Source organism: Sceloporus occidentalis, unplaced genomic scaffold (genome assembly GCF_023333645.1).
Source record: "Sceloporus occidentalis isolate IW3139 unplaced genomic scaffold, rSceOcc1.0.p SCAF_3, whole genome shotgun sequence".
In the NCBI taxonomy this organism is placed as follows: domain Eukaryota; kingdom Metazoa; phylum Chordata; class Lepidosauria; order Squamata; family Phrynosomatidae; genus Sceloporus; species Sceloporus occidentalis.
The window spans coordinates 156,069,790-156,079,667 of NW_028316983.1; positions in this window are offsets into that span (position 1 = coordinate 156,069,790).

Consider the following 9,878-nt stretch of genomic DNA (forward strand, 5'->3'; position numbering starts at 1 on the left):
GGCCAGAAGGGGCGGCGCGTCCCATTCAATTGTTTCCAATGGGGCTCGAGCATAGGCGGAATTCGCCTTACGTGGAGGGATCCAGAACGGATCCCCCGTGTAAGGCGAGGACGGACTGTATTCTTTTTAAAAGTAATTATTTTGTTTTGTATCTTAGCCCTATAAAGAATACAAAAGAGACAACTTCTATCTGCAGCTTGCATTAGTTTTCTTATATTCTGTTCAAACTTTGCTGGAGGGTGCATAGTATTGTATTGTCAAAATGGCAATAAAGGACCCAAGAAGTTTACACTATTACAGTATGAACCCAAAATGGCAATACTCTTACACAAGGAGTAAGCAGCAGTTAACTGAGGGAAAACTCTAAAGTAAGAAGTTACCAAAAAAACCCCAAACTTCCAACCCCCTCCCTTGATGTGGGAAAAAATCCAGTCCTTCAGGGTTCAATGACACAAAATGGGGATAAACTAAAAGAGGGATGACAGACATTGTAGGAAAGAATATGAGTGGATAAATAAAAATGGTGCAAGAATAGACGGAGAGATAAAAACAGTGCAGAGAGAACCACTACACTGCCTGGTTAGGATATTTTCTCAAGGACAGAATTGAGAAATCAGTGGAGAATGCCAATCTTTTTTTAAAAGCACTGCTACTCAGATTGGTGGCCCATTGACTGATGACAGTCCATGAACTGTTGCCTACCAGTCTCTGATGAGTTTCCAAGAAAGAAAGAAAGATTATAGCCAGTGGACACAAATATTGTACCGGTCCCAGTAATAATTGGAAAATAATAATTGTCATTTGTTTCCTCCTTAAGATGATTTAGGATGGAACATCTTAAAATATCTGGGATTGTGCATCAGTGTGTTCATGCCATTGCCACACCACTACAAAGCTCCTTAAAAGGTTGCAGGAGAGAGAAGAGATTTCGCTATGGTGGGTTGCTGGCCTAGCTGAAGAAGCCTTCATTACTGATGCAAATGCAAAATGGGGTTGCAGGACTTACCCATAACCATAAGTTTCAGTCCAGAGTGGGAAGCTGTAGCCTGGCAGCACTTCATGGCTGCTGGCTAGTTGTCTTCTTCCTTGGAGACCATGTGGCCCAGGGAGCTAGGGATGCATTACAGGCAGCCAATGGGGAGAAGGCTAATGGCTTCCTCTTTTTTTGACTGGCTGGAAGGCCAACCAGAATGAAGACTGCAACCTTTCAATCTTCATTCTGGTCTGTCTGTGTGGCATAAATTGCTGTATTCCCTACCTGCTGGGCCAGTTCTCCTGGAACTTGCAGCACCCTGGAAAGAGTATGGATGGGCATCCCCTTATGGGACCTGGGTAGAGAGTGAAACAGAAATGGCTGGCACAAGGGGAAGGCTCACACGTTACTGAACCACCACCCCAGGGGTATGGGTTCTTGCCAAGACTCCTGTTGTGTAAGTTCCTATTCCCCACTTCTGTTCTTCAGCAGCAGCCAGAGGTTGGTCTCATCGGGCAGCAGGTGGGCTGGCCAGTGCCCAGATCCAATCCCATGCATGTACCAACTACTGCAACTGTAATCAACAAACAGTTGTGGCCATTTTTTCACCCAGTTCTGTGTGTGGGTTGTTCTCTTGGCAGAAGAGGACTCATCCCTGGACACGCAAGTGGGCTTTGCTAGCAGCTGAACACTGTGGCTCACGCTGTTTGGCTGAGTACCTGAATCTGGAAGAATATTAGTTATGCAGAATTTTCTCCCTCAACAGTGAGAAAGAATATGCTCCAGGAAAAGAAATGGCCTGATTTAGAAACTGTATCAGTTGGGTTTGATGACCAGAATTGTTCATAACTGATCCACCACCACCACCACCACCAATATGGCTGGAAACTGGAGGTTTATGCAGGCTCAGTTTTTTCTGAAACTTATTTGATGGATAATGGAATCCTTCAGGGTAGTCTAGTTAGTCCCACTCTGTTTAACATTGTGATTATCTGCCCTCTATTGTTCCCCAAGGGGCTATTGTTAATTTATATTGTATATGGATGACTGTGCTTTATGAGACTATAGCAGCTGCTGTCAGATTGCTGAAACATAGTTTAATATAGTTTTCAGTAAATGGGAAGAATGAGTAGATTCTTGTGGGGTTACTTTTTCTTTGGCATGGTGGCAGTTTTAAAGAAAGAAATATCCCAGAGAGATTAATTTGGAGTTGTATAGTGAAAGGATTCACCTAGTATCTACTTTCAGATCTGGAAGAATGAGTAAGCTGACATGGAGGGATCATTCCTACTTGGTGATTCATAAATGTACACGTAGGCTGAATATGTTCAGTACCATGTACTGAACATGAGGTACAGATAGAGTGCTCTTCCATAGGATGGTTCTGTATGGCATTCACTATGGCATCACCTGTCCATGATGGTGGGGTTGCATGCTTTTGTTTGACAAGAGGCTACGCTAATGGCAGCAGTGCTGCCAGTAGGATCTCTGATGTCCAACAGTCTTACTGCGTAGCAAGACTAAATGTGCCAAATAACTACTGGGCAGCAACAGTAGCTGGGGAGACACTTGCAAAGGCTGTCAAGGAGACAACAGTGGCAATATAGCTAACACTTGTTTGTATTGAAAAGAAGGAGGCACTGGTAAACCACATCCAAAGAATTTTTAACATGAAAAGCCTATAGTGAGACAATCCAAAAATGAAAGAAGAGATACTGCCAGAAGATAACACCCTGGTGCAGAAGGCTATCATCCAGCTACTGGGGTACATCAGAAGACAGCTATGAGTAGCACTGTGGCTAATGATCCATATGGACTCAAGCTGAAAGGACGTTCAGCTGTTGATGTGCTCAGCAGTGAAAGGAAAATCCAAAGCTTCACAACACATACACTAGGAACATGGAAGGTGAGACCTATGAATCAGAAAGCTAGACATTGTATAACAAGAAATGGAAAGTATAAACATTGTAGTCCTTGGGGTGAGTAAGGTAAAGTGGGCAGGAATGGGATATTTTGAATCAAATAACTACACAGTAAATGAAAATCTAAGTGAGGCAGAAACAGTGTCCCAGAATAGGAATGTGTAAGGCTTTTAAACATTAAACCTTTTAATGCTAGTATCCCCAAACACTAGATAAAAAAGAAGAGAAAAAGACCCTAGGATCTGGAATTGAAGAATAAGAATTCTCATCCAGAGTTCTAGTGCCTCACCAATCCAGAAGCCCTAGGATTGCATTGAGTGCTACCATGGCTGTTAAATAGCATATAGCACTATAAATGTGTAGTGTGCATGCGCTCTCAATTTACTTATAAGTGTTTGGAGCAAAATAATTGAATTTAGAGACCTGAAATGACCCATCTTAGTGTCTGAGCATGAGTCAGCCAGACCTCCATAAGAGATTGCCTCATGCTAGGGAGGTATGTCTGTATTTTATGCTCTTTCAGTCAAATTTAATGTGATTCCTTTGATTGAGACAAACAAACTGAAGTCAGTAGCATCACTAGGGTTGACATCACGTGGTGCAGTAACTCATGATGTCATTCCCCCCACTGAACACCTCCCTTAACATACCATACAGAATCCGTAGTAATGTTTTTCGTGCTAGTATTACTCATAAATTGTAATTCCATCCATCACTGAATGTAATGCTAACAGTTGTGACATAAACAACTAGCAAAATTAGAAGTATTACTTTAAATTACAATATCATATGCACAGCCTAAATGTCTTTACATTTACATACTTTCATGTGGTTAAAGTGAAATTTTGCTAAGATGTGACTTTTAAAAAAAATGAAAAAGAATTTTAAAAATTATTTTTTAAATTAAAATTTTAAAAATTAAAAAAATTAAATTCATTTCTAAAGACTTGGGGCCTATCCTTTCTCCTCTCACGGAGCCTTGCCCCACTCACTCCACCTCTTCAGTGTTTTAAAGGGACACAAATCCCACATCTCCTAGTGATACTCCTGACTGAAGTGCAAAGAAAAACCCAATGTGACTTATTTATTCATTTTATTTCTTACTTTTTTTCTACAGAGCTCAAGGTGCTGTACATAGGGTTGCCATAGTGCCGGACCTCGAAACCGGGAAAAATGTAGGACAAAATTTTCAAATGTAGGACACACAAAAAGTGTGTCCTACATTTGAAAATTCCCGCAGGGACCAGGAAGGAGGGGAGGAGGCCGGCGGCGATCGCCCCGGCCTCGCCTCCTTCTTGGCCCCCGCAGGGACCAGGAAGGAGGGGAGGAGGCCGGCGGCGATCGCCCCGGCCTCGCCTCCTTCTTGGCCCCCGCAGGGACCAGGAAGGAGGGGAGGAGGCCGGCGGCGATCGCCCCGGCCTCGCCTCCTTCTTGGCCCCCGCAGAGACCAGGAAGGAGGGGAGGAGGCCGGCGGCGATCGCCCCGGTGGCCCGGCCTCGCCTCCTTCTTGGCCCCCGCAGGGACCAGGAAGGAGGGGAGGAGGCCGTCGGCGATGGCCGGGGCTTCGCCTCCTTCTTGGCCCCCGCGGAGGCCAGGAAGGAGGGAGGAGGCTGCAGGGAGGCGGGGAGGTTGGCGCGGCTGCGCCCAAGAGGCGCCGCCTCCCTGCAGCCTCCTCCGCCTCAGGCCTCGCTGCCCTCCTTTTCCGTCCCAGGCCTCAGAAAGGCCTTGGAGCCGCCACGGCGGCAGAGGTGGCCGCGGTGGGCGGGGCCGTCCCGGTTTGGGCGCCAAACCGGACCAGGACCGGGATGGCACCGCCCAAACCGGGATTGTCCCGCCGGGGGGCAGGATATGGCAACCCTAGCTGTACATCATTTCCCACCTCTATGTCATTTTGTTCTTACAACTACTTGATAATGTAAGTTTGGCTGAGAAGAATAATGAGTGGTCCAAGGTTACTCTGTGGGCTTTATGACTAATGTTGATGCCACACTGCATCTGCATAGCAGAACTGATGCAGTTTGACACTGCGTTAATTGTCATGATTCTATTTTATGGAATCATGGGATTTGCAATTTCTTGTGGCACCAGAACTCTCTAACAAAGGGGGCTAAATACTGCACAACACTACAAATCAGTAGCATTGGGGGGGGGCTGCACTGGGTGACTCCCCAGAAGGGGGGTGACACCCCAGAAGAGGGGTGATAACCCAGAAGATGGGGGTGACATCTGATCAGCCCCCCGCCCCCCCCTCAGACACTCCTTAGGCATGCATGGGTGCTGCTCTGGGCCTCAGGGGTATCTCTGGCAGTGTTGCCAACAAGCCTGGAAGATAATTCCCGAAAACGTTTGTCCAAAACCCGCTGAATCCCCCCAGATCACACAGAATATTCAGTCACAATTCCCGGCAAATTCCCATAATGTTAAAATGGCAGATGTTTTGCAAATAAACGTAAACATAATTGAATAAAAATAATTGTAACTTATTTCAACTCTCAAAATCACCATTGAACCAAACAAAGAATCTTTCAGTCCTTTTAAGATATTTATTTTGACATGAAGGGGGTTCAGGAAGCTTTGTGCCAAATAGAAATGTGTTCGGCTGCAACCGCACTGCAGAAATAAATCCAGTTTGACACCCTTTTAATTGCCATGGCTCAGTGCTAGGGAATCCTGGGAATTCTAGTTTTCGGAGACATTTAACCTTCTCTCTCGGCAAACTCTGGTGTGACAACAAACTACAATTCCCAGGATTTCATAGCACTGGGCCAAGGCAGTAAAAACAGTATGAAACTGGATTGTCTCTGGAGTGAAGATGCAGCCTGAGTTAGGTCCAAGACACACTGCAGAAATAAACCAGTTCAAGACCACTTTTGGTGCCCTGGCTCAGTGCTATGGAATCCTGGGAATTGTCTCTGGAGTCTGGAGTGAAGATGCAGCCTGAGTTGGGCCCAAGACACACTGCAGAAATAATCCAGTTTGAGACTGCTTTAACTGCCCTGGCTCAGTGCTAGGGAACCCTGGGAAGTGTGGTTTTGTGAGACATTGAGCCTTCTTTATCAAAAAGAGCTCTGGTGCCACAACAAACTACAATTCCCAGGATTCCCTAGCACTGAGCCAGGAGAGTTAAAGCGGTCACAAACTGGATTATTTCTGCAGTGTGTTTTGGACCTTAGTTATTAAAAATGCTCAGGGTCCAATCCATACTGCAGAAATAATCCAGTTTGAGACTGCTTTAACTACCCTGGCTCAGTGCTAGGGAACCCTGGGAATTGTAGTTTTGTGAGAAAGAGCTCTGGTGCCACAATGAACTACAATTCCCATGCATCTGAGGAAGTACGCTTAAGTCTAGGAAAGCTCATGCTGCCAACTTTTTTTTCAGTGAGACTCAAAGGTGCTACAAGATCTCTCTATCATCATCACCATTATTATTATTATTGTCCGGGAAAGCAGCCAAAGGGCTGATAAGGCAGCTAGTTCTCAAACAAACAAACCCCCTCCCAGCACAGCAAAGTCAGTGAGAGCTACACAGTCCTGGAGATTCACAGTAGTTCTATCAAAAGGGATTACCAAGAGAATTGTCAGACGGTCCGAGGTTCAGGGTAACAGATAGGCAGGTCGATGAAGCAGTCCAAGGTCAAGGTTTCCAGGTAGTCAAGACAAGAAGCCAAAGGAGCCAGAGACAGAGTCTTTCCTCTAAAAGAGTCAGATATCCACTGGCAAAGAACCACACATGCTCCAGGTGCTTAAGAAGGCAAGGAGCCGGCCTTCAGCTGTGTCTGATTACGAAGACGCTTCTGATAAAGCCTCCGAGATCTTCGAAGGCCCTCTCTTTCTGCTCGACGCTCATTGAAGGTAGGCACACTGCCCAGATCCTCCTCCGTGTCCACAGCCTCGGCACCAGGCAAACTTGACTGCTGAATCTCTGGAGGGGCCATAGACTCTGCTCCAGCAGAACTAGGGCCAGCCTCTGGCTCCTCCATTACAGGTTCAAGCCCCAGGGGCTCTGGCTCCTCCATTACAGGTTCAGGTCCCAGGGGCTCTAGCTCATCCTCTGAGTCCTCCAAGCCATCCTCCAGACTGGGCATGACAATTATCATTATTAAATCCAAATGCAGCTGAAGAAGTGGACTTAAATTGGCAACACTGATATCCTGTAGACTCATTCTCTGGGGCTGTGATCTGGAAGCGTGGAGGCAATTCCCTTGTCAACCCAGGGAATCCTGGGAATTGTAGTTTGTTGTGGCATGTTGAGACACTGCTTTTACCGGCAGCCAGGGCTCCATGCATGAAATTCTGGGCTTGGTGGTTTGTTCTGCCCAGAATCCCATCATCGCAGGGAGCCTTGCAGTTAGAAGCAGTGCCAAACTGGATTATTTCTGCAGTATGGATGGCAATGGAAAAGGGAACGAAAAAGAGAGCCACAAAACAAAATTCTGGGAAGACAGGGCAGGGATGCCAACTTACCAGGTGCTCTGCCCATGCTCAGAGGCATATTTAATCACTAACACACACACACACACACACACACTCAGGGACATCACATTGATGTTTATCACACTATACTCTTAAAGTGCTACTATTCCACTTTGACTCCTCTAGCTGCCTCCTGCTGCATTCTGGTATTGGCAGTTTTAAGGAGGGGTATTTAGAATTCTCAGGCAGAGAAGTTCTGTGCCTGAGAATTCTAAATACCCCTCCTTAAAACTGCCAATCCCAGAATGCAGCAGGAGGCAGCTAGAGGAGTCAAAGTGGAATAGTAGCACTTTAAGAGTATAGTGTGATAAACATCAGTGACATGATCACACAGCAGCCACTTTGCTTTCCCCTGGAGCCTGAATGCCTGAGGGGGGGGGGGCAATCACTGTCCTCTCTCTGATTGGCTGAAAACTGTTAGTGTGATTCCTCCAAACAGTTGGTTGGTTGGTTGGTTTGCTCTTGCTCCGTCCTCGCTCTCTCAGAGGGAGTAATTGGAGAGAGAGAGAGAGAGAGAGTTTTTTCTCCAGCCCTCTCTCTGATTGGCTGAAAACTGTTACACTCCAAAGGGTTGGTTGCTCTGCAGCAGGCTGGAGCTGAAATGGGCCAAAGTCGCGGTAAAAGGCACTGAATTAGAGCCAGGCACGAAAATCACATGAAAAGCTCTGAAAAGTCCCCGTTTTCGCGTGAAAGTCGCGAAATTGGCAACACTGCCTGGGAATGCTAGTGTTTGGGAGACATTGAGACTTCTCTGTCAGAGATGGCTCTGAGGCCACAATAGACTACAATTCCCAGGATTCCCCAGCACTGAGCAGTCTCAAACTGGACCATTTCCTCAGTGTGGATGCACCTGATGAGGCATTCTGGGCACTGCAGTTCAACTACATTTGGAGGGTTATGGGACTCCCTGTCAGAGATAGCTCTGGGGCCACAGTGTACTACAATTCCCAGCATTCCCCAGCACTAACCCAGGACAGTTAAGTCACTCTCGAACTGGATTATTTCCTCAGTGTGGATGCAGCTTTGGTGAGGAACTCTGGGCATTTCAGTCCAGCTACATTTTGTTTCTGTAGTGTATTTTGGACCAGAGACAAGATGACCAGACATCCTCCTCCTTTTCCAAGACATGTCCTCTTCGGTCAAATTTCAAAATGTCCTCCATTTTGATCATGCCTAAGAAACATGCATTTATATTAACATTTTTTAAAAATCATCAATTTTTTTGCATGTCCTCCATTTATTAAAACTGTGTCCTACATTTGAAAATGTTGTCCTACATTTGTCCCGGTTTGGAGGTCCTGGCTTATGGCAACCCTACGCCAACCCCAGAAGTCCAGCCCGGAAGTCCTGCCCCCTGGAAGCCCCAATTCTCCTCACTAGCAGTGGTGTACCTGACACCCTGGGCAGGTACACCACTGCTTCAAATCCCAGAATTCTATAGTATTGAGCCATGGTAGTTAATGTGGTGTCAAACTGCATTAATAATACCATGTAGATGCAATCTGAGTGGGGATTTGTACTTAAGTGTTTGCTCCTGCTCAAAGATTCTGGCACGAACTACACTTGAAGCCCAGAACCTAACAGCCTGCAAAGGCCTTTAAGAGTATGAAACCCAGAGTTTGGAAAATATGAGATGGCTTCATTTTGCATTATCTGGTGAGAGCAGTCTGGCTGCAACCATATACATTACAACTGCCAGACAGTGGGAGTGTGTGGGCGTCTTGTCTCTTGCGCAAAGAAAGCCTTAATTTGATGGAAGAGGCTCAGCCACTGATGCACACACCTGCAGGGCACAAAAAGTGAAGTGGATTCACTCAGAAGAACAAGAGCGGATGCAGTAGCTTTTGAGGCAGAGAAGGGTTTACACCAAGCTTTCAGTGCCAAACGTGTTCTTGTACTTGAAATGTCTCTCTCCAGCAGTATCTTGAGTTTTCATTTCAGCAGACCTACATATGAATGCACTCCAGCAGAAAGAAAATGGAGCCTGAAAGCTACTCTAAATAGCCCAGGATTTGTTGCTGTATAGTCACAAAATGCATGTAAGTGAGAAAATAAGCAGCCTAAAACTAGGATATCATGCTGTAAGAGAATGGCTCCTCTTCTGCAAGAAATTCAGAGATGGGGAAAATTATTTTTTAAATACAATTTCCAATTTCCCACACTGCCACCTCACCCTACCCTGGGTTTATGAGGTGGTTGTGTTGACTGTAGGACTTTAGTAAGCCATACAAGATGAGTATTGCATATATCCAGTCAGAAGTAAGCCCCACTAGGACTTCTGATTCTGCCTGCTTTGCCCTACCTTGTGCTGCATTTAATATGTACAGTCCGCCCTCCTTATTGGTTGACTTGCAGATTTAACCATCCACGGACAGCAACCCCCTGCTGCCGATACTTCGGATTTTCATATCTGCAGACGGGGTCTGGAACAGATCCCTGTGGATGCAGAGGTCCGACTATGTGTGTGTGTATGTATAACCTTCATTTTCAACACAGCCTCCTTTGATGCC